The sequence below is a fragment of the Nyctereutes procyonoides genome, unplaced genomic scaffold, assembly GCF_905146905.1.
Source record: "Nyctereutes procyonoides isolate TBG_1078 unplaced genomic scaffold, NYPRO_anot_genome, whole genome shotgun sequence".
NCBI classification, from domain to species: domain Eukaryota; kingdom Metazoa; phylum Chordata; class Mammalia; order Carnivora; family Canidae; genus Nyctereutes; species Nyctereutes procyonoides.
Window position 1 is genome coordinate 23,604,392 of NW_026575135.1, and position 25,933 is coordinate 23,630,324.

The following is a 25,933-nucleotide window of genomic DNA, read 5'->3' on the forward strand; positions in this document are numbered from 1 at the left end:
CCTAGCACCCTCAATCTCAAACCCTCCTTCACACTCCACAGAGACGGCTCCTGTTATCAGGTTTGTTTTCAGAATTGTTTTCTTGTGCTCTTTCCATTAAAAGTCTTTGCCTCTCAAGGGTGGTTTTATCTTTGACTCTCCCACACATTTCTTTTTTCTTCTCCCAAACATTTCTATAAAGCAGGAATACAAAGAGCAGGAAGACTGAACTGACCAGGCACAATTCCAGCTCACTGTCAGAAAGGGAGAGATAAGATACATCTACACATGAATGGTCATGATAATATGTTTTGTTTCAGCCGGAGCATTCCTTCACCAACTCAGATGTATAACAAAGCCTTCCCTTGAACTGAGCAGGACTGTTACGGTTTCGATTGTTATTCATCAAGTAATTTAACCTCCATTAGTAACTAGTTACTAATTAGTATAGTGCTCTGCACAAAGATCAGCATATGTTAATTCCCTTCCCACCTTATTTTTGCATCTGTACCCAAAAGGTACATACCAGGTGTGAAAATAATTACTACTGTTTATTGAGGGTTTAACTATGTGCCACACAGGTACTTCACATGATCTTATTTAATTTTCATAACCTGGTGAAGTGGTGTTATGGCAAAGAGGCTCAAACTGAGGTAAGGCCTGCTGTATTCCAAAGTCCATGTACCTCCTAACCAGCCTGGAATATTGCCTTTGAGAATCAAATAGGTCAGTAAACGGGAAAATAAACTCGAAAATACTATGCTACAAGTATAAAGCATTATGTCCTCCTTTATGCTTAATTGCTGTAGTTAAAAACAGACCTTTCTGAGAGGAGGGTTATTCATTGTTTGTAGACAGACAATCTAGTTTGGGTATCTTCAGCTAGAAGCAACTGAACCTAAGGCTTCCTTTTTTACATTTTAATTTTTTTAAATTAAAGATTTTATTTGAGAGAGAACAAGCGGAGAGGCAGAGAGGGAGAAGCAGACTTCCCACTGAGCAGGGAGCCCTAGCATGTCTGGATCCCAGGGCCCTGAGATCACGACCTGAGCCAAAGGCAGGCACCCCATTTTTATTCTTTAAGCTTTTATTTTTATTTTTTAAAGGAATTTCTACACCCAAGGTGGAACTCAAAATCACAAGGCGGATATCAAGTCTAGCACACTCTACGGAGTGAGCCAGCCCGGTGCCCCTCTAAGCCTTTCTTTACAGGGAGCAATCCCTGCCTAAAAGGGTTGATTCTAAGATTTAATAAAGACGGTTATGTTGACCTAGAGTAAACAATCGATATACGTTAATCCATTTACGCATAAAGAGCTTGGTAATGCGGAAGTCAACCCCCACCTTTAACAAGACAGAAGCCCCGGGGCCCTTCCGCCCTGGGGAAGTTCCTTTTGAAGCCTGCTCCACGCGGATATACCTAGGCTAGCCGTTGGCTTTTTCCCGCGCAGGGGGCGGAGCGGGGCGCGAGCCCGGGAACGTGGTAGCGGAACCCCACACCCCCCGCCGGGACTACATCTCCCAGCAGGAGCCACGCTAAGCCACCTGGCAAGCGGCGACCGCTGGTATTAGCTCAGAAGCCAGCGCTGTCCGTTTTCCCTCTCAGTCTTCCCCCAGTCTTAAACGTAAGGTCTATGAACCTGCGAGGGAAAAGGATGCGGCGGTGGCTACCTTTGCAGTGCAGCATACTGGGGATAGTAACCCCCCCCCCCGCGCAAGGTTTGGGAAGCTAGGCCTGCCGTGAGTGGTTGGGCCACGTCACGTGATGAGAGGAAGGCGGCCGCAGGGGAGCGACGCGTGGTGCCTTGTGAGGTCATCACTGCGCGACAACAAGCTGCAGTTGTGGGCATTCTGGATGCGGTAGGTAGTAACCTCCTGACAACTCCGAGTACTAGAAATCCTGTAAAATCTCCCTTATTTGCTCCTTCCCGGTGCCCACCCCCGCCTCGGCTCTGTTGGCTTCTCCTGGTTGGCTTGGGGAGGCTGGAGGAAGCGACGCGCTCTGTGGGCGGGCTGATGAGCCCCGAGCGAGCGACGCGTGGTGACTCCTCCTTCGCCCATGACGCAGAGGTCACGTGACGGGCCGGGCCGCCTCTGCCGCCGCCGCTGCTTTGTAAGAGGCACATTGGCAGGTAACGAGCGGCGGCGGCGGCGGCAGCTGGTCCCGAGTCCAGCGAGAACAGCAGCGGTAATTGGCACCCTCTCTCTCTCCTTTCCTGTTCCAGAGCTCTGAGCGTGGCAGCGTGCGCTTTCTAGTCCTGGGTTCACCTCTTCTTTCCTCGAACCCTCTTCATACTGCCCCAGCGCCCACTCATGAAGACCGGGCCAAGCGTCCCTCGCCAGCTTCGTGCGTCCTCAGTATGCCCAGGCCCGGGCGCCTTCTTTCCTCTCCCTCCGGGTCGTCCAGGGCTGCTGCTTGCCTACCCGGGTCCTAGTCGGCCTGGCCCCACCCAACCCCAGGGGGCGCCTACCCCTCCCCCCTTCGGGTTTCTGCCCTGGAGGGTGTGGTTTTCTCTCCCACCTCTGTCCCTCCCTGCCTGTCCGCTGGAGCTCCCGCGCCACGCTGATGCTCCCCATCCTGACTACCTTTGGTTTTTCACGCCTGACGCTAGTCTTGGGACTGGACATATTAGAGCCCAACTTCTGCGCTCTCTAGCCTTTTTCGGCTTACCTGAAGGAAGAGTTAGATTCTCCTCTTTCATTCTGGAAGGTTTTGGTGTTAGACTCTAAGGGACTCAGTTTTCCTCCTCAGTCCCTGTTCCTCTAGTCTGATTTGGTCAAGAGTTTTTTAATGTAGTTTTGATAGCGCACTGTAAATGGCAGTTCTGTTGTAATACATATTCAAAATGTTACTCTCTCATTAGTGTATTGCATCTCCGTTTTCTTTGCCTCTGTATCACTTTCCCACTTGGCTTACCCACCTTTCCCCCTCCGTTTTCAATCTGATTTTTTTGCCCAGGCATCTGAAGTGCCACCGCTCTGGTTTCCTATCCTTGTTCTCTCTAGTAGGTAATCCCATCATCATTCCTGTTATTTCCTCTTTGACATTATCATGTAGGTTACTACCATCTGTTGGATATGGGCTTCTAGGTATATCCTAGGTATATGTATATGGTCGGTCTGTCAGTATTTAGGCTTACTGGTTTTCTTTAGCTCCTGTGTGTCCTAGCATTTGAGAGCTTTTGAAGGTCTTTATCAGGTATCTAAACATCATTTATTTGAAGGGCATATAATTTTTTGGTGAATCCAGGTCTTTTATATTTTCTATTCAATTATGGTATACTTTTGATTATTTTTTATGATATACCAAGAGTTGTGTCAGTAGTTAGTGTATTCCACACTTTTTGTCAAGTGTTGGATATCCTAATTTTTTCTATCAGTTTGTCTCATCAAGATGGAAGGAAGCTTAATACCTAAGCTCTCCTGTATCCTAGGCATTGGGTGCCTAGATTTGATGGTACCTGTTTCAGGAAAGGGAATAAATTCCACTCTAGATGATGGAGTCTTATAGTCCACCGATATCTCTTGCCTACCTACAGTGTCTCTTGGCTGGGGCTGTCATCCTCCCATTGCTAGAACACTTACTATCATTAGTCAGAAGTTATTAGTTTCCCACACTGCTCTTCTTATCTCCAGTATGTTCCATCTGATTTTTTTCCTCCTTACGGCTAGTTCACATGTGGATGAGATTTTCCTCCACCACTCTCCCACTTGTTTTCCATAGCTCTGATTTCCCTATTGCTTCCTTGTTTCTGACCCTCAGAAATTAAACAATTTAGAGAAAGGACTTTTTTGTTACGATTGAAATATGCCTGGAAGTGGTGGCATGGAAATGAGGCCATGGGAAAGGGTTGTGATAATTGCCTTTCCTGCCTGTTTCCTGCTGCTCTGGTTTCCTCTGGCCTCTCTCTTTAAATGTGGGCTGGACCAGGAGCAGTCACATGGAGCTGCCTTTAGAACAAGGCTAGAACAACAATAACACCTCACTTCCCTTTCCTGGTAACTGATGCAGCCTGTGTGCAGCCTGTGCTGTGCTCACTGGCAGGGTCTCTTGGTATTAGCCCGAGTGACTGTTATTGTTTAGGGAGAAATGGTAGGAGAACATGGAGAAAAATGGTTAATTTCAATAGGTGCTGTGTTTTGGTGGGAACTGGTTGCTATCTTTACTCCTTTAACAGTACACTATACGTAGAAGGTATAAACCAGCGTTGAAGGTTTGAATTAGTGTGAAGTGAAGCCTTTACTTCGAAAGTAGTAGTTTTTTTTTAATTTTTAATTTTTATTCATTTATGATAGTCACACAGAGCGAGAGAGAGAGGCAGAGACATAGGCAGAGGGAGAAGCAGGCTCCATGCACCGGGAGCCCGACGTGGGATTCGATCCCGGGTCTCCAGGATCGCGCCCTGGGCCAAAGGCAGGCGCTAAACTGCTGCGCCTCCCAGGGATCCCTGAAAGAAGTAGTTTTGAAGTATTGATTCCCCAGTCCTTTTTATTTTTTTAAAGATTTTGTGTATATGTTAGAGTTTGAGTGTATAGGAGTGAGGTGGGCGGGGAGCAGAGGGAGAGGGTCCAGCAGACTCATTATTTACTGAGGTCAGAGCCCCACCCAGGGCTTGATCCCAGGACCTTGAGATCACGACCTGAGACCTGAGCTGAGATCTGGAGTCAGATGCTTAACCAACTGAGCCACCCAGGCATCCCAAGTTTCCTGTCCTTTTTTTTTTTTTTTTAAATTTTTTTAAATTTTTATTTATTTATGATAGTCACACACACACACACACAGAGAGAGAGAGAGGCAGGGACACAGGCAGAGAGAGAAGCAGGCTCCATGCACCGGGAGCCCGATGTGGGATTCAATCCTGGGTCTCCAGGATCGCGCCCTGGGCCAAAGGCAGGCGCCAAACCGCTGCGCCACCCAGGGATTCCCCTCCTGTCCTTTTTAAAAATGATGACTTAAGGGGTGCCTGGGTGGCTCAGTTGGTTAAACATCTCTGCCTTTGGCTCAGGTCATGATCCAAGGATCCTGGGATGGAGCCTACATCGGGCTTCCTGCTCAGTGGGGAGCCTGCTTCTCCTGCTCCCCTTGCTTGTGCTCTTGTCAAAAAAAAATGGCTTAAGATTTGTTGTTATAAGATACTTTTTTGTTTATGGAGTAAGCCTATTTATAAAAGATTGATGCATGCCTGCTCAAAAGGAGTCTGCATGAATTCACAGATTGTGAGGTTTCTCTGTTAAGTCTGATTTTGTTTATTAATCCTATGAGGTCAGCTCTTAATTTGAGTAAATGGAGTGTCCTTTAAAAGTGAAGTGTATTGGGACTCCTGGGTGGCTCAGCGGTTGAGTGTCTGCCTTTGGCTCGGGTAGTGATTCTGGAGTCCCGGGATCGAATCCCACATTGGGCTCCCTGCAGAGAGAGTCTGTCTCTGTCTCTCATGAATGAATAAAGTCTTAAAAAAAGTGAAGTGTATGGCACTGGTGGTGTTGACTTGGTAATATGGTGGATCACTGATAGGTCTTGGAAGCAGCTGTTTTCTTCCTCCTTCCTCATCCCCACCCCAGGGAGAGTGGAGATGTAACTTAAAGAAATACAAAGAGAGGAAGGACTTGGAGGGAATATCACCATGTGAGCCTGTGGTTTGATTTTGAACTAATTTTGACCTGTCAAATATTTAGGAATGGAATCCTTTTTAATTTTTTTTTCAATTTTTAAGTCCAAGAACCAAATTAGTTTTTTTTTTAATTAAACATTTTTAAAAGTATTTAGAGTTTGCTGGGGGTGTGTGTGGCGGGACAGAGGGAGAGAGAGACTCTCAAGTTGATTCCTAGCTGAGCATGACTAACAGGAGGCTCCATCTCGACCCTGAGATCATGACCTGAGCCAAAATCAAGAGTCAGATGCTTAACTGAACCACTGAGCCACCCTGGTGCCTCCCAATCAGAATTTGTTTCGACAGATATGCAAACTGCATATACTGATATTTCCTACCCTCCCTTTTAAAGTATTCTTTAGTGTTCTTTACAGTGTTTCTCTCAAAGATGCTGCATGCCCTGTATTTTTAATTTTTTCAAATTTTATTTAAAATTTTATGTATTTATTCATGAGAAACAGAGAGAGGCAGAGACAGGCAGAGAAGCAGGCTCCATGCAAGGAGTCTGATATGGGACTCTGGGATCACTCTTTTTTTTTTAACTTTTATTTTTATTTTTATTTTAATTTTTATTTATTTATGATAGGCACACAGTGAGAGAGAGAGGCAGAGACACAGGCAGAGGGAGAAGCAGGCTCCATGCACCGGGAGTCTGACGTGGGATTCCATCCTGGGTCTCCAGGATCGCGCCCTGGGCCAAAGGCAGGCGCTAAACCGCTGCGCCACCCAGGGATCCCCTGGGATCACTCCTTGAGCCAAAGGCAGACACTCAGCCACTGAGCCACCCAGGCGTCCGGGATTGTGGGTTCTCTAAACATGTTGGGTGTAGAAATGACTTAAAAATCTTAAAAAGTAAATAATCTGAGTTAAAAAATTTTTGTCATAGGTTTTTGAAGACCACGTTTGTGAGTTTGTTGTCAATGCAGTGTGTATGCCAGAATGAGTTTTAATTTTAAGATAACTCATTTTCACACTGAGTGATGAAATGAATTGTATAAATATTTGGAATTAATGTATGAAATGAAGCTTGGATAAAAGAATAGGTGTTTAAGACTACATAGAGTTCTATGAAAAGTTGTTAGGAATGTGTAGCTTGTTTTTCTTCGTTTTAGAACTCTGAAAGTAATAGAAGGTGTATTTGGGTCTAAAACTTAAAATTTCTTTTTTATAATTTATTTATTATTTTTTAAAAAGATTATTTATTTATTCATAGAGACATAGAGAGAGAGAGAGAGAGAGAGAGAGAGAGAGAGAGAGGGGCAGAGGGGCAGAGGGAGAAGCAGGCTCCATGCAGGGAGCCTGACCTGGGACTTGATCCAGGGTCTCCAGGATCACGTCCCAGGCTGCAGGCGGCGCTAAACCGCTGTGCCACCGGGGCTGCCCTAAAACTTAAAATTTCATTGGGAGAAGATTTTCAAAGATTTATAGAGAATTTCATTTGGATTTGGTTCCAAGCTTACTTTTGCTGCAGCCTTGTTTCTTGCTGTTAATATAGTGTTAGTATTAACCTGTTTTTATTTTTATTTATTTTAAAAGATTTTATTTATTCATGAGAGCTGCAGAGAGAGAGAGAGAGAGAGAGAGAGAGAGAGAGAGAGACAGAGACAGGCAGAGGGAGAAGCAGGCTCCATGCAGGGAGCCCGATGTGGGACTTGATCCCGGGACTCCAGGATCATGCCCTGGGCCGAAGGCAGGTGCTAAACTGCTGACCCACCCAGGGATCCCCCTATTACCTGTTTTTAAGTAAGATGGAATTGTAGGAACTTTCTCATTTAAAGTTAAACTGTGGGCAGCCCTGGTGGCTCAGCAGTTTAGCGCCGCCTGCAGCCCAGGGTGTGATCCTGGAGACCCGGGATCCAATCCCACGTCGGGCTCCCTGCATGGAGCCTGCTTCTCTCTCTGCCTGTGTCTCTGCCTCTCTCTCTCTCTCTCTCTCTCTCTCTCTCTCTCTCTCTCTCTCTCTGTCTCTCATGAATAGATAAATAAAACATTAAAAAAAATAGTTAAACTGTATGGGGGCACCTGGGTGTCTCAGTCTATTGAGCATCTGACTCATGGTTTTGGCTCAGGTCATGATCTCATGGGTCTGGGGACCTAGCTCCCGTATCCAGTGTCTAGCTCTGAGCTCAGTGGGGAGTCTGATTGAAAATTCTATCCCCCCCACCCCCCAGTGCTTGTGCAGCACATGAGTGTGCTCTTTCTTTCAAATAAATCTTTAAAGAGAATAAAGTTATACTGTATGTACACAAGCCAATAATTGGACATTACTCAAACTTTTTTCATGTGGTCTCAATCTTCTCATTAGATCAGTCCTAGATACTATATGTATGAAGACTTTTTTTATTTTAAATATTTTACTTATTCATGAGAAACACAGAGATAGGCAGAGACACAGGCAGAGGGAGAAGCAGGCCGCATGCAGGGAGCCTGATGCGGGACTTGATCCCAGGTCTCCAGGACCAGGCCCTGGGCCAAAGGCGGTGCTAAACCTCTGAGCCACTGGGCTGCCCGTATGAAGACTTTTAGAAGCTCAGTTGCATCTTGTTAATGGTATCTTTTTCCCTCTTTCTTATATTTTTCTCTTCCCTGTGTTTTGTCTCCATTTTGTTTTTCTGCCTCCTCTGTGATCCTCATACAAAAACACTGTCAACACTCAGTCTCAACTGAGGAAGTTGTAGACCTGACTGTACTTTCCACATAACCTGCTGCTTTCCAAGCAGGTGGATGAAAACCTAAAACAACTTCACGGGCTTGGGCAAGGCATGTAGTGCTACCTGTATTGTGGGTCTACCTTGTTGTCCTGTGCTCTTTGAAGGGTGTGATTTTTCATTTGCTGATAGTGTTTGGCATTGTCAAATCATTACATGAGAGAACAAGGGGGCTTTTAAAACAAATTTAGCTGAAATAGGGTCTAGGAAAGAAAAAAGACTGGGTTTATGATTGACAGGCCTTACATTTATTGCTTTTAGACCAAATCAGTTTGTGCCTCTGCTTCTGAAATTTCCATTGTATGAGAGATTTTAGGATCAGGCTAACTGATACTATTTTAAGTAAGAAAACCTATTTTAGAAAATTTTGAGAAAATCAAAAGAAAAATTAATCATGGTTTACCATTTTAGTAGAAATCCTTTTTTTAAGGTTATTTTATTTTTTAAAGATTTAATTTATGAGAGACAGAGAGGGAGGCAGAGACACAGAGAGAAGTAGGCTCCATGCGGAGAGTCCAATGTGGGACTTGATCCTGGGACTCCAGGATCATGCCCTGGGCTGAAGGCAGGTGCCCAACTGCTGAGCCACCCTGGTTCCAAGATTTGTTTATTTTAGAAAGAGAGCATGAGTCATGGGAAGGGTGGAGAGAGGGAAAGAGAGAATCTCAAGCACACTCCGCAGAGCTTGACTTGGGGCTCCATCCCATGAGCCCAAGATCATGACCCAAGGCAAAACCCAGAGTTGGGACGCTTAACTTGGCCATCTAGGCATCCCAGAAATCCTTTTTTTTCTTTTATGTAAAGCATATGCTTAAAGTGGAATAATAATTTTATACTTAATGATTTTTTTTTTTACCTAATGATTTTTGAGAAATAGAGAATATATTACCAAAGAAGGTATATGAGGTATGAAAAGACATGTAGAGTTTTCAAAAACAAGAATGAAATGACTAGGGCAGCCTGGGTGGCTCAGTGGTTTAGTGCCTGCCTTCGGCCCAGGGCGTGTGATCCTGGAGTCCCGGGGTCGAGTCCCACGTTGGGCTCCCTGCACGGAGCCTGTTTCTCTCTCTGCCTCTCTCTCTGTGTGTGTCTCATGAATAAATAAAAAAAAATAAAATCTTAAAAAAAAAATGAAATGACTAGCCGAGAAATACAGAATTACTTCCTTAAAAGTTCCCTGTCATTTCCTGAGGCATTCCTTTCCCTCTTTCCCAGAGGTAACCATTACTCTATATTTTGAGTTTGTTTTTTAAATTTTTTTTATTTCTGGGGGATGCCTGGGTGGTTCAGTTGGTTGGGCATCTGTCTGCCTTTGGCTCAGGTCATGATACCATGGTGCTAGGACTGAGCCCCAGGTCAAGCTCCCTGCTCAATGGGGAGCATGCTTCTCCTCCTCTGCCTGTTGCTCCCCCTGCTTGTCCTGTCTCTCAAAATCTTTTATTTATTTAAACAATTTTTAAAGATTTTATTTATTCATGAGAGACAGAGAGGGGCAGAGACATAGGCAGAGAGAAGCAGGCTCCATGCAGGGAGCCTGATGTGAGACTCAATCCTGGGACCCCAAGATCATGCCCTAGGCCGAAGGCAGATGCTCAACCACTAAGCCACCCGGGTGTCCCTCTTACAAAAAGTCTTACGTCATTTTTAAATTATTTTTTACAATAATTTCCATTCCATATAATCCATAAATAATACATAGTTAATATTGCCTATTTTCTTTTTTTTTTAATATTGCCTATTTTCAATCTTGACTTATTCATTTATTCAGAGTAAACTCTACCCACAACGTAGGCTCAAATAGCCCTGAGGTCAAGAGTCTCGTGCTCTATGACGTCAGCCAGGCCCCCCTCAATCTTGTTTTAAATGGAATTGTATGATTTTGATATTTCTTTCACTCTTCAGTGTTTTAGATTCATTCATGTTCGTTCTTACTGTCAGTCGTTTTTAGTAGTATGGTACTCCCTTGTAAGGCTATGTCACATCTTATTCTATTGTGATGGATGTTAGTGTTTTTTGTGATTAGAAATTTTACTTGTCTCTTTGTGAATACTCGCACAAGCTGATCCACCCCCCCCCAAGACAAACAAACTGATTTCTCAAGACTATGTAACTGAGAGTGAAGTTTGTGGGTTGTGTGTAGAGTATGTGTAACTTTGCTTGATGATCCCAAACTGTTTTAACACTTCTAATGAGGCTCTTCATCTTAACTACAGAACATAGAAAATTAAAGAAATTTTATTTATTTATTTATTCATGAGACACAGCAGAGACCTAGGCAGAAGGAGAAGCAGGTTCCATGTAGGGAGCCCGATGTGGGACTCGATACTGGGACTCTGGGATCACACCCTCAGCCAAAGGCAGATGCTCAACCGCTGAGACACCCAGGCGTCCCAGAACTTAGAAAATTGAGTGATTATTTCTTCAGTTCTCTTGAGGATGTACATAACTTACTCTAGATGCCTGGAATATCTAGAAGTAGTTTATTTTATTTTTTATAAAGATTATTTATTCATAGACGAGAGAGAGAGAGAGAGAGAGAGAGAGAGAGAGAGAGAGAGAGAGGCAGAGACACAGGCAGAGGGAGAAGCAGGCCCCATGCAGAGAGCCTTCCTGACTTGGGACTCCATCCAGGGTCTCCAAGATCACGCCCTGGGCTGCAGGGGGCGAAAAACCGTTGCACCATCAGGGCTGCCCCTCTAGAAGTAGTTTAATTCATACGTACAATGAGTACCTTAGACATTAGAACTTAATTCTTGAGACTATTGATACAGGGTTCCACATCCTTATCTACATTTAGTATTGCTTTATTTTATTTTATTTTATTTTATTTTTAATTTTTTAAAAATTTATTTATGATAGTCACACAGAGGGAGAGAGAGAGGCAGAGACACAGGCAGAGGGAGAAGCAGGCTCCATGCACCGGGAGCCCGACGTGGGATTCGATCCCGGATCTCCAGGATCACGCCCTGGGCCAAAGGCAGGCGCCAAACTGCTGCGCCACCCAGGGATCCCTAGTATTGCTTTAATTTTTAAATGTTTATGGCAATTCTAGTGGGATGTTTTAGATACATCTTTTATGAACATAACACAGCTGGATTTTGCTTTGCTAATATATCCTGCCAACTTTTCTTTAAACTGGAGCATGGAGACTCATTGTTGATTATAATTATGGATACTTTGTAAATATTTCTGCCATCAAAACTTGCCTTGTCTTTATTGTTTTGCTGTTCTTTTTTGCAGTTTTGATTCTTCTGTTTGGTTTCTCCAACTTTTTATTTTACTTTATTTTTAAAGATTTATTTATTCATGAGAGACCCCGAGAGCGAGGCAGAGACCTAGGCAGAGGGAGCAGGCTCCATGCAGGAAGCCCCATGTGGGACTTGATCCCTGGGACTCCAGGATCACGCCCTGAGCCTAAGTCAGATGCTCAACTGGTGAACCACCCAAGCGTCCCTCCTCCAGCTTTTTTATCTAATATTTTTCAGATTTATGAAAGCTGAGTATTATGAACACATGTATACCTTTGACCTTGAGTCACTACTTAATATTTTGCTACATTGACTTTTCTCTCTACTGTGCCCATTATCTTTTGAGGCTAAATGTTTTGAAAGTAAAGTGAAACATCTGGATATTTATACCTAAATATTTCCTTAGCAAGCATCTCTTTGCAATAAAGAACTTCTCTTATAAGTAACAATAACCTAATTCTACCTAGGAAAGTGAATATTTAATAATATATGTGTATAATGAATAATATCAATATCTGATAAAATTCACATATTTCCCAGTTCACAAAATGTCTTTGGTAACTTTTGTTACTGTTGTTTGTTTTACCCTATTTAAGTATTGTCACTAAACTGTAATATTGAATGATAATCCACTTAAGTGACTATTTTGTCATTTATCACGCATAATTGCCAGTCAGATTATCTGATAAGATAACTACTGCTGGTACTTAGTTTAGATAATTCTTGCTAGTGTTAAGTAAATTGCAATTTATCATAGGATAAGTGTAACTTTCTTGAGCTGTTAGAAAGACAAAGAATATTCTATGTATCTTGTTAATCTTGTATAGACCCCAGGTTTTGAAAAAAAATACGGAAAGTCCTTTTGATGTGTGGGAATAAGAGTAAACTATTACATAAATAAAAACTTTAGAAAGTAAATTCTCATGGCATTTTATTTCTGTGAAATGGTCAATGTAGGTTAAGCCAGATAAGGTCTGAGTGATAGTTTGTTGTTACTGAAATGTGCATAGATGTTCAGCTGAACAAAGCTTTAATGTTGCTACTTGTCAGCAACTATTAAATGCTACTGATACAGATGCATAATGCACTGTCCCTGTTCTCTAGGTGCTTACATTCTGATGGGAAGACAAGTAGACACAATGCAGTTAGGAGTCAGAATCCTTTTGGGAGCAACAGAGGGAAAGCACTGTTGGTTGAATTTGGATATTTAGGAGACTTCCTTGAACCAGTGGGAGACTGATCCTTACTTTTCCTGTATTGTTTTTATAGGATCAATAATGGCCAAATTCCTGAAGTTATAATTATTTCTCTTGTTAAAACACTTTGAATTTTATTTTTTTATTTTTATTTTTATTTTTTTAAATTTTTATTTATTTATGATAGTCACAGAGAGAGAGAGAGAGAGAGAGAGAGAGAGAGAGAGAGGCAGAGACATAGGCAGAGGGAGAAGCAGGCTCCATGCACAGGGAGCCCGACCTGGGATTTGATCCCGGGTCTCCAGGATCGCGCCCTGGGCCAAAGGCAGGCGCTACAGCGCTGCGCCACCCAGGGATCCCAACACTTTGAATTTTAGAGGTGCCTGGCTGGCTTAGTGGTGCATGTTTTGATTTTTGGGATTGTGAATTTGAGCCCCAGATTGGGTGTAGAGATTACTTAATAAAATCTTTGAGGAGCACCTGGGTGATACAGTTGGTTAAGGGTGTAACTCTTCCGTTTCAGCTCAGGTCATGATCTCAGGGTCGTGTGCTCCACTTTAGGCTCTGGGCTCAGCATGGAGTCTGCTCCAGATTCTCTTTCCCACTCTTTCTTTTCTTCTCTTTTCTTTCTTTCTTTCTTTCTTTCTTTCTTTCTTTCTTTCTTTCTTTCTTTCTTTCTTTCTTTCTTTCTTCATTTTTCTTTCATTTTTCTTTCTTTTCTTCTTTTTTTTTTCTTAAGATTTTATTTATTTATTCATGAGAGACACACACGGAGAGGTAGAGACACAGAGAGAAGCAGGCTCCATGCAGGTAGCCCGATGTGGGACTCGATCCTAGGACCACTCCCTGGGCTGAAGGCAGGCGCTAAACCGCTGAGCCACCGAGGTGTCCTTCCCACTCTGTTTCTCCCCCTGCTCAGACTTAAGCTTGCTCTGTCTCTCACTCTCTCTTAAATAAATAAAATCTTTAAAATATTTGAAAAATAATGAAAAGGCACCTGGGGGCTTGGTCAGTTGAGCATCTGACTGTTTATTTCATCTCATGTCTTTTTTTTTTTTTTAAGATTGTATTTATTCATGAGAGACACACAGAGAGGCAGGGACAGGCAGAGAGAGAAGCAGGCTCCATGCAGGGAGCCTGATGGTGGGACTTGATCCTGGGACTCCAGGATCACACTCTGGGCCAAAGGCAGGTGCTCAACCGCTGAGCCACCCGGGTGTCCCTCATCTCAGGCTTTGATTTCAGTGTGAGTTCAAGCTCTGTGTTAGGCTCCATGCTGGGAGTGGAGCCTCCTTTAAAAAAAACAACAAAAAAAACAAAAAAACCCACCCAGAATTTTGTGTCCATAGTTCAGTTTGGTTAGATTTTGCTATTATTGTGATTACTGTATTGTATCTTTTGTTTGGCCATGATTGGTAGTTTATTTATACCAGCTAGTAAAACAGAAACCATGTTATTTATTTATTAAAATATTTTTATTTCGGGATGCCTGGGTGGCTCAGTGGTTAAGCGTCTGCCTTTGGCTCAGGGTGTGATCCCGGGCTCCTGGGATTGAATCCCACATTAGGCTCCCTTTGGGGAGTCTGCTTCTCCCTCTGCCTGTGTCTCTGCCCCTCTCTCTCTCTCTCATGAATAAATAAATAAAATCTTAAAAAAAAAGATTTTTGTTTCTTTGAGAGCTAGTGAGAGTGCCCACAAGCAGGGGGAGGAGCAGACTCTGCTGAGCAGGGAGCCCTGTGTGGGCTTGATCCCGGGACCCTGAGATCATGACCTGAGTGAAGGCAGCCACTTAACTGACAGAGTGACCTAGGTGCCCTTATTTCATTTTTTAAAATTTTTATTTTTATTTATTTATTTTGTAATCCCAACATGGGGCTTTAATTTACAACCCTGAGATCAAGAGTCTCGTGTTGTACAGACTTGAGCCAGCCAGGTACCCCAAGAGAAACTAAGTTTCTCTATTCTATTTATTTTTGACAAGTGAAGCCTATGCCTAATGTGGGTTTCAAACTCAGGACCACAAGATCAAGAGTAGCATATTCCTCTGACTAAGCCAGCCAGGCACCCCAAGTTACTCGTACTATATAAGTTAGTCATATTATTTTTTTTGGTCCTTTTTTTTTTTTTTCTTTAAGTTTTATCTATTTGATTTGGAGAGAGAGCATGAGCAAGGGAGGGGGGTTGAGGGAGAGGGAGAAGCAGATGCCCTGCTGAGCAGGGAGTCTGATTCTACTCAGAGCTCTTTTTTTTTTTTTTTTTTTTTTTAATGTACTTATGATAGTCACAGAGAGAGAGATAGAGGCAGAGACAAGGCAGAGGGAGAAGCAGGCTCCATGTACCGGGAGCCCGATGTGGGACCCGATCCCAGGTCTCCAGGATCGCGCCCTGGGCCAAAGGCAGGCGCCAAACCGCTGCGCCACCCAGGGATCCCTCTACTCAGAGCTCAATCCCAGGACCCTGAGATCATGACCTGAGCCCAAGGCAGATGCTTAACTAACTGAGCCACCCAGGTGCCTATCCCTGGGTCAGTTTTTCTTTTTCTCTTTCTCTTTCTTTTTTTTTCTTTTTCTTTTTTTTTTCTCTTCTTTCTTTCTCTTCCTTTCTTCCCCTTTTCCTTTTTTTTTTTTTTTTTTGATTTATTTATTCATGAGAGACATAGAGAGGCAGAGACACAGGCAGAGGGAGAAGCAGGCTCCTTACAAGGATCCTGATGTGGGACTCAATCCCTAAACTGGGATCACACCCTGAGTGGAAGACAGACGCTCAACCACTGAGCCACCCAGGCGTCCCCCCCTTTTCCTTTTCCTTTTTCCTCCTTTCTTTCCTGGGTCGATTTTACTTTTCTTTCTTTCTTTCTTTCTTTCTTTCTTTCTTTCTTTCTTTCTTTCTTTCTTTCTTTCTTTCTCTCTCTCTCTCTCTCTCTCTCTCTCTCTCTCTCTCTTTTTTGTTCATGATAGACATAGAGAGAGAGAGAGAGAGAGGGGCAGAGACACAGGCAGAGGGAGAAGCAGGCTCCACGCTAGGAGCCCGACGTGGGACTCAATCCCGGGTCTCCAGGATCACGCCCTGGGCCGAAGGCAGGCGCTAAACCGCTGAGCCACCCAGGGATTCCCCCCCTTTCTTTTTTATATTTTATTTATTTATTCATGAAAGATAGAGAGGCAGAGATGTAGGCAGAGGGAGAAGCAGGCTGCATTTGGGGAGCCTGATGCCAGACTCTGTCCCAGGACCATGGGATCATGACCTGAGCCAAAGGCAGATGCTCAACCACTGAGCCAACCACAGGTGCCCCCCTGGGTCAGCTTTTTATAGTAACTTGTTGAATGTCTCAGTTTTTTTCCATTTAGGGTCTCATTTCCTGGCATATTATTTGGTGAAACACTTCTTTGAGTTGTTGGAAACCAGAGGACCTCTTAAATTCTTAGCTTTGGTACTTCAGTTTATTTATTTACAATTTTTATTACTTATTATTTTCTTCAGTTATTTAGTATCTTTTTTTTTTTTAAGATTTTATTTATTTATGAGAGACACACAGAGAGAGAGGCAGAGACACAGACAGAGGGAGAAGCAGGCTCCGTGCAGGGAGCCTGATGTGGGACTGGATCCCGAGTCTCCAGGATCACACCCTGGGCTGAAGGCGTCGCTAAACCGCTGGCTAAACCGCTGGGCCACCGGGGCTGCCTATTTAGTATCTTTAATTCTTTGTGATTGGGAGTGCTAAGGTGATGTTGGGAAAATACTTTCTGTATATTACAGAATAGTTCAGGTGGTGATTACAAGAATAAAAATCTTGTTAGTTAATATAGGCCTTTTACTACAGAAGTTTTTTATTTTTTTATTTTTTTAATTTTTATTTTTTTTATTTATTTATGATAGTCACAGAGAGAGAGAGGGAGAGAGGCAGAGACACAGGCAGAGGGAGAAGCAGGCTCCAGGCACCGGGAGCCCGACGTGGGATTCGATCCCGGGTCTCCAGGATCGCGCCCTGGGCCAAAGGCAGGCGCCAAACCGCTGCGCCACCCAGGGATCCCCAGAAGTTTTTTTTTAAGACAGGTTAAGCTATTTAATTGTTCTCATGCTTATCTCCTTTACCAGAGGATCCCAGCTGTATTGGGATATACCTAGCATACCATGAACCAGTTTATATATTCTGATAGCCTAGCCATCTGTGGAACAAAGAAACAACCAGTGTCATAGCGGATTTTATTGAAGTGTATTTGGTATGCAGTGATAGTTGTATAGTCGGTAAATACTAAAAATCATATAATTTTTTACACTTAAAAAGGGTGAACATTATGGTATTTGCTATTCCTCAGTAATTTAAATTGTTTGAATAGGCAGTATTTTGAAATTAAATGGCAGAAACAAAAGTCTATGAACATTGATACTATAGTCACTAGTTTTTATGGTAGCTATTAGGATGTAGACTAAGCTTTTGAAGTACATGTTTTGTTTGGTGCTCCTTATAGGCTTGAGAAAGAGTAAAGTGTTTGGTCAAGGTTACCTAATCTAGTAATTTGTAGAATGCAGGTCTGTGTGACTGCCAAACCTTTGTTCTTGGCTGCCCTTCCCCACCCCCAACCTGTCCCCTTAATCATAGTACTGTACTACTTTACCTGTCTGAAATACTGCTGTCTGGGAATATAGCCAAGTGCTAGATAAGTCAAACAATGTCCACATTTGTGGTACATAAGCCTTGGGTTTTTCACTGCATGGAAAATGAAGGGATGGAGATCCAGGTGGAGCCCTTACACTCCAGTGATTGGTTCCACTAGGTCCCATTTTACTTTTATTTATTTTCATCTATTTATCTAATTAATTAAGCTCTATGCCCAAGTATGGGGCTTGAACTTACAACCCAGGAGTTACATACTCTACTGACTGAGTCAGCCAGGCATCCTGCTTCTATTTTATATGTTGGGGTTTAGTTAGACATTTAGTTGGATTAGATTTCTGTGGTTTAAAAGAAATGCTGCCTTTGCTTTAGTTTTTCATTCTGATTTTACTAGCTGGTTTAGTCGGCATGGTGAGCTGATCTCTAAGCCCTCTGCCAATTTAGGTGCTTTCTAAGAGGAGGTCAGGCACACAGCACTGAGAAGTGGCGATTGATAGCACACTGTGAGAACAGAGTCAGAAGAAAGCTATAAAATTACGTGAAAATTACACTTAAGAACTCAAACTGCTGTTAGGTTCTTTAGTATATTGTTAAGTGACCCTAAAATGCCATGGAGTTGTGGACATCAAGTAGAGAGTAATTGCTGTTTATATTAAGGGACAGAAAATAAGAAAATGGGGTTATATTCAGTATGCTGTTGAAAAAAACATGCCTGTGGAAGGTGGAGACAAAAAAGTAGGTGCAGTTTGGGAGAATGGCAAGGCCAATTTGACAAAGTATAGGAATCACAAAGGAATAAAGATCTTGTATTTTACTAAGGAGTTGATTTGTAAATAGAAGATTATGGATTTTAGCAGTATTCTAGAAGATTAAACAGGCTACTTTGGAATCAGTTTCACAGTTAAGGTAGTTCAGATAAGCAAAAAAGGGCATGAATTTTTTGTGAACCAGAGAGGAGGCAATTATTGATATTATAGTTGATAAAGGTACCTTATAACTGCTGGGTTATGTATGTGACCCTGACATATCAAAAGTCATACTGGACAAGGGCTACATAACTTATTCCTAAAGACAAGGATGGTATGGTGTCTGAGAAGTCAAGGGAATAAAATTATGAAATGTGTTGAATGCCAGAGATTAAGTGAAAGAATGAGAATAGAAAAAATATTTTGAAAAAAAATTAAAAAAGATTTTGACATGTGGAGGTCAGTGACCTGGGGAATAGCATTTTTCCTGTTTGTATGAGATGGTGAGGGACACCAGACTAAAAGGGAGGTGTTTTTTTTTTTTTTTAAAGATTTTATTTATTTATTTATTTATTTATTTATTTATTTATTTATTTATTTATTTATTTATTTATTCATTCATTCATTCATTCATTCATTCATTCATGAGAGACAGAGACAGACAGGCAGAGGGAGAAACAGGCTCCATGCAGGGTGCCTGATGTGGGACTCGATCTCAGGATCACCCCTGGGCTGAAGGCAGGTGCTAAACCACTGAGCCACCCAGGGATCTAAAAGGGAATTGTTTAGTGAGGAAGTGGAGGCAGTGAGTGTATTGTTTGAGATAACAGCTGAAGTAGTCATTGCTTACAAGATAGAACATGCAGTTTCCCAGAGTGCTTGGAAAATTATTTTGTAAGCCTTTGTTTTTAGATTAATGTGGTTGTAGGGAACGGTTGAGCAGGTTTTTAAACACATACTTGCGAGAAGGGAAAGGATAGGGAATATTTTCTCAATAGTAGCGGTAGATTTCCTTATTAAGGAATCTGGTATTTGAATGAAAACTGAGCCTGGTGTATAAGTGACAGATGTATTAACATTGGAATGGATTTCATGACTATGTTTTGATAGATACATTCTTTAGGTAACTGACATTTTTAAAGTTGCTTTTGGCATGAGTGAAATGGTAATAAAGTTCTCACTAGAATAAATACTTTTTTTTTTTTTTTAAACAACTCAGATTATATCCTGGATTTATGAGGAAGGTTGGAGAACTGTAATGAGAAACTGGGTCTGAAGTGCTTAAAAATCAGTATTTATATTTTTGGTTTACGGTAATAGCTAGAGATGTTATAGCTGTCTTACCATAGTTTTATGGATATACTGAAGGCACCTGGGTGTCTCAGTGGTTGAGTATGCCTTTGGCTCAGGTCGTGATCCTAGGGTCCTGGGATCACACCATCATTGGGCTCCCTGTTAGGGATCCTGCTTCTTCCTCTGCCTGTTGTTTCTGCCTTTTTCTGTGTCTCATGAATAAATAAATAAAATTGTTAAAAATAATGGGTATATTGAAATTTTATAAATCAGTTGCGAAATATTCGTGTATAACAAGAATCAAATGTTTAAATGGTTTATGCAGAGGTGTGAAAAATGAGAATAACTTGAAATAGTTTTGCTTATCTATGGTAAGAATTGGAGATTTGTAAAGTTTTGTCTGTTGTGAAAGTATGGTTGGGATGTAATCATTTTAAGCAGTAAATCTAATTTACTATATGAGAATGGTTAGCAGAGATGCCACTTTATCTGAAGCCAAAACAATAAATTAAGGTGAGCTATGAACTGAAACTTTCAAGTAATTATAAGTTGAACTAGGTAACATTTTTGAGTGTTGATACATATGGGATATTTCTTTTTTTTTTTTTTTTTTTAATAAATTATTTTTTTTTTTTAATTTTTATTTATTTATGATAGTCACAGAGAGAGAGAGAGGGGCAGAGACACAGGCAGAGGGAGAAGCAGGCTCCATGCACCGGGAGCCCGATGTGGGATTCGATCCCGGGTCTCCAGGATCGCGCCCTGGGCCAAAGGCAGGCGCCAAACCGCTGCGCCACCCAGGGATCCCCATATGGGATATTTCTTGATGTTCTTGTCACACCTTGGAATTTGGAGGTTTTATCTGCATTGACCATTGTTACTGCTTTTCTGTGCTTGAAAATAAGAAATGAATTAAACTGACAATTGAGGTAATGTTTTGGCTTAGAGTATCAAGAATAAAAGGTTCTTGATTTTTATGACTGGTTGTAGTAATGACTTGACTGAAAGAAATATTTGCTTTATTGAGTTTGTATCCCCAAGGATGGTGAGGTCAGTTAGCCTATGGTTTGACATCTTTCTTCCCCTTTCTGTCTTAGGAAGAGGAAATAAGCCAAAAGAAGGCAACTACCCTGCATATCCTTTACCTTGGAAGGCTTTGGGACAGAGCCACTAGTGAGAAATTAATCTTGCTCTGGATGTGGAGCTGGAGGGTTGGGGTGGAATGAGAGTGAGGATGTGAAGACAAAAAAATTTATAAAAACGCATCTATCTTGGGCCTCCCGGCTGGTTCATTTGGTAGAGCATGTAAGTTCAAACCCCACATGAAGCCTCCAAAAAACAAAAAACAAAAACGTGCCTTTATTCATTCATTTATTTATTTATTTATTTATTTATTTATTTATTTATTTATTTATTTATTTATTTAGAATTTTTATTTATTTACGATAGTCTCACACACACACACACACACACACACACACACACACACAGAGAGAGAGAGAGAGAGAGAGAGAGAGAGAGGCAGAGACATAGGCAGAGGGAGAAGCAGGCTCCATGCACTGGTAGCCCGACGTGGGATTCAATCCCTGGTCTCCAGGATTGCACCCTGAGCCAAAGGCAGGCGCCAGACCGCTGTGCCACCCAGGGATCCCCGTGTCTGTCTTTATTACAGACGAAGACTATTGTTGATATTAAGTCTATCCTGTTCTAATGACTCTTGAGACTTCACTTGATTCTCTCCAGAGAGGATAGATGGGACTAGTGCAGCTGAACATGGTTGGGAAAGAGCTGCATTAAAGTAGGGTTAGGGGGAATTTGAGATGGGAACATTCACTTGGCAATTTATTACCATTTTTTGTTAATACTCAGGAAATAGGGCCCTCTTCTTTTTTTCCTTTTTCTTCCTCCTCAATAAAATGCATGTTGACATAAGTGGATGTTAGCTATTGGGTAAAGTTATTTCTTTTAATCACTCAAGCAATTTTCGAAGTCATTATGCAATGTGCTGAAGAGGTTTGAAGGCTTAAACTACTCTATATAGGGCAGCCCCGGTGGCACAGCGGTTTAGTGCCGCCTGCAGCCCGGGGTGTGATCCTGGAGACCGGGGATCGAGTCCCACATCAGGCTCCTTGCATGGAGCCTGCTTCTGTCTCTCCCTGTGTCTCTGCCTGTGTCTCTCTCTGTGTCTTTCATGAATTAATAAATACAATCTTTTTTTTATTTTTTTTTTAATTTTTTTTTAATTTATTTATTTATGATAGGCACAGAGAGAGAGAGAGAGAGGCGCAGAGACATAGGCATAGGAGAAGCAGGCTCCATGCACCGGGAGCCTGATGTGGGACTCGATCCCGGGTCTCCAGGATCGCGCCCTGGGCCAAAGGCAGGCGCCAAACCGCTGCGCCACCCAGGGATCCCAATAAATACAATCTTAAAAAAAAAAAAAACTACTCTATATGGAGTTGGTGGAAAGCCCCCACCCCCGAATGAGTGTTAGAAATAATGCAGATTTATTTACTATTTTTAATATTTTATTCATGAGAGACACAGAGGGAGAGCCAGGCTCCCTGTAGGGAGCCCAATGTGGGACTTGATCCCAGGACCCCAGGATCTCGCCTTGAGCCAAAGGCAGACACTCAACTGCTGAGCCACCCAGGCGTCTTGAGAGAGAATGAATCTTAAGTAGACTCCATGCTCTGTGTGGAGCCCCACATGGGCCTCAGTCTCACGACCCTGTAATCACGACCTGAGCGAAAATCGAGAGTCGAATGCTTAACAGCCACCCAGGCGCCCCAGTGCAGATAATTTAAAAATAAATGACAATTTGAAACATTGCGTTGTCCTTGGGTTCAGAAACTATTTTTGGAAGAAAACAAAAGAAGAAACTTTTTTTTTTTTTTTTTTAGGATTTATTTATTCATTCAGAGAGAGCGAAGAGAGAGGCAGAGAGACAGGCAGAGAGAGTAGCAGGCTCCATTCAGGAAGCCCAATGTGGGACTTGATCCTGGGTCTCCAGGATCACACCCCGGGCTGCAGGCGGCGCTAAACCGCTGCGCCACAAACCGCTGCGCCACCGGGGTTGCCCAAGAAGAAACTATTTTTGAAAAGTAGCCATGCTATGCTGCCTGGAAGTCATGCAGATATGTAAATGGTGCCACATTAGAGAAAGGCCAATGATTGACTTATTTAGGAAAGCAAGTTCCTTTGTATGTCCTGGAGTTAGATTCAGGCTGGGGCACCTGGCTGGCTCAGTCAGTAGAGCATACGACTCTTGATCTTGGGTCATGAATTTGAGCCTAATGTTGAGAGTAGAATTTACTTAAAAAAAAAAAATCAGACTGATTTCCTACATTGCTCACCACATGGTTACAATAACTGATGTAGAATCAAAAGTAGTTAAATCATGTTTGTATTTTTCAAGAAGGGAAATATGTGTTGCATTTAGAAGGCATTTGTATTAGGAAGGGTTGGAACCAAAACCATCTTGGCCCTTAAAGAGTTTTCTTTTTCTTTTCTTTTATTTTTTTGCTCTTGAGAGACACAGGCAGAGATTTAGGCAGAGGGAGAAGCAGGCTCCCAGTGGGGAGCCTGATATGGGACTTGATCCCAGGACCCTGAATTACAAGATGAGCCAAAGGAAGATGCTCAACCACGGAGCCACCCAGGTGTCCCAAGAGTTTTCTTTGATAGTTCCATAATACCAGATTGTGCAGGTGAACAGGGTAATTGAGATGCTATAATTACATTATTGTCTTTTACATAGTAGTATATATATCAATGTTGTGTGATAAAAGCATGATACAACCTTTTTTTTTTAAGATTTTATTTATTCATGAGAGAGAGAGAGAGAGAGGAGAGAGAGAGAGGCACAGAGGCACAGAGGCACAGACACAGACACAGGCAGAGGGAGAAGCAGGCTCCATCCAGGGAGCCCGACATGGGACTTGATTCCAGCTCTCCAGGATCACGCCCTGGACTGAAGCGGCGCTAAACTGCTGAGCCACCCACGCTGCCCGATACAACCTTTTCTAGTGGATGACAGTGACGCAAAACAAATAGAAAACACTTAAAGGATACTCCCTAAACAATTAACTAGATTTAAAATTTTTTTATTTTTTTTATTTAAGATTTTACTTATTCATGTGAGACACAGAGAGAGGCAGAGACACAGGCAGAGTGGAAGCAGGCTCCATGCAGGAAGCCCTATTCGGGACTCAATCCTGGGACCCCAGGATCATACCCTGGGCCAAAGGCAGGCACTAAACCACTGAGCCACCCAGGAATTCCCCAGATTTAATAGTTTTTAAAAAGTTTTTATTTATTATTTTGTTATTATTTTTTAGTAGTCTTTTTTTTTTTAATTTATTTATTTATGATAGTCACAGAGAGAGAGAGAGAGGCAGAGACAGAGGCAGAGGGAGAAGCAGGCTCCATGCACCGGGAGCCCGATGGTCTTTTTTTTTTTTTTTTTTAAGATTTTTTAATTTATTTGCTCTTGAGAGACACAGAGAGTAAGAGAGAGGCAGAGACAGAGGCAGAAGGAAAAGTAGACTCCGTGCTGGGAGCCTGATGTGGGACTCAATCCCAGGACTCCAGGATCATGCCCTGGGCCAAAGGCAGGTGCTAAACCACTGAGCTACCCAGGGATCCCCCTAAAAAGAGTTTTTAAAACATTTATTCACTCATTAGAGAGTGCATGTGCATGGTGGGGAAGGGCAGAGAGATTCTCCACCCAGCGTAGAGTCCCCGTGCAGGGTTCAGTCTACACCCACTATGGGGCTTCAATCTACCACGCCAGATCGAGTCAGATGCTCCACCGCCTGAGCCAGCCAGGCACACCAGAACTTTGTTCCTTTTACTACTTGAATAATATTCTGTTGTATGGATATACCTCACTTTGTTTATCCATTTGTCAGTTGATGGACATTTGGGTTTCTACTTTTTGTCATAATGCTGCTATGAACATTCGTGTGCACATTTCTGGGCAAACGTCTTCAATTCCCTTGGGTATATACCTAGAAGTGGAATTGCTTGGTCATATGGAATTCTTTGTTCAACTTTCTAGGAACTACTGGGAAAACTTTATTTTTTAATTTTAAAAAATATTTTATTATTTATGAGAGACACACCGAGGCAGAGACATAGGCCGAGGAAGAAACAGGATCCATGCAGGGAGCCCTATGTGGGACTCGATCTGGGACTCCAGGATCATGCCCTGAGTGGAAGGCAGACGCTAAACTGCTGAGCCACCCAGGCGTCCCCCTGGGAAAACTTTAAAAAAAGACCATTGATAGCTGGGTCCTATTCTGAACAGCTCTGATTTTAATAGAACCTGGTTTCATTATTTATTTATTTTAAATTTATTTTTATTTTTATTTGTATTTATTTTGGTTTCATTTTTTAGAAGTTGCCCAAGTGATTGTGCTGTGCAGTCAGGGGTGGTGATGGATAGTAATCTACTGTTCCGAGATTCTTTTTTTTTTTTTTTTTTTTTTAAGATTTTATTTATGTAATCATGACAGAGAGAGGCAGAGACACAGGCAGAGGGAGAAGCAGGCTCCATGCAGGGATCCTGACATGGGACTGGATCCCGGGTCTCCAGGATCACACCCCGGGCTGAAGGCGCCAAACTGCTGAGCCATCAGGGCTGCTCTGTTCCGAGATTCTTAAACTTTCTTTGATAATTAGAAGTGCTGATGCTTCTGGAGATATTCCTGTTAACATTTAGGCATGGGTAGAATGGCGTATTTAGCTACTAAGGATGCTGACAAACCTGGGTTGAGACTTTGTAGTATTTCATGGACTAGTGGCTTTTTTGGATTTCTTAACTTTTTTTTTTTTTCCTTCCTAACTTATTTTGACATTTTATTGGTTTCTAATAAAACCAATAAAACCACTGTGCAACTACAGGATCAGAACATGGCAGGAGATAATACCATCCAATAATTCTATGTTAGAGCCTTGTGAGGAGCTTGGAAGATTTCAGAAGTGGAAATTGAAAACAGCAGATTGTAGCTGTGCCATTGTGTATATGGGTGAGGTACAAATTCGGGTGGGGTGGGGGGAAGACCAGAGAATAATCCATAAGAAGGTAAAGAGAATCTAAGTAGAGCAAGAAAAAAGTGAGTTTGTATGTGTCTGTGTTCAATAAGAATTACTACTGGATTTATGAGGAAGGCATTAATATTTTGTTCTGGTAAAGGGATGATTTATAGAAATTCTATTTTAATCTGGTTATAGTTGTTTTTGTTTTTTTAAGATTTTATTTATTTATTCATGAGAGACAGAGGCAGAGACGGAGACAGAGGGAGAAATAGGCTCTTGCAGGGAGCCCATTGTGGGACTTGATCCCAGGACCGTGGGATCATGCCCTGAGCCAAAGGCAGATGGTCAACCACTTAGCCACCCAGGTGTCCCTATAGTTGGTCTTATAATTAAAATTTATTTTTACTTTATAAAATAGACCCTTTACTCTCTTGGCTGTGGAGTAGTAACCCTCTAAA

At 42.3% G+C, this 25,933-nt stretch overlaps 1 protein-coding gene across 1 annotated transcript in view; it reads left to right on the top strand.

Moving 5' to 3' along the window:
• The first annotated feature begins 1,783 nt into the window (after positions 1-1,783).
• The window catches only part of UBAP2 (ubiquitin associated protein 2), a 122,996-nt gene continuing 98,846 nt past the window's right edge, over positions 1,784-25,933 (top strand). The window contains 1 exon segment of the mRNA XM_055302448.1: positions 1,784-1,839. The gene's annotated coding sequence lies outside the window, so the exon portion shown is untranslated.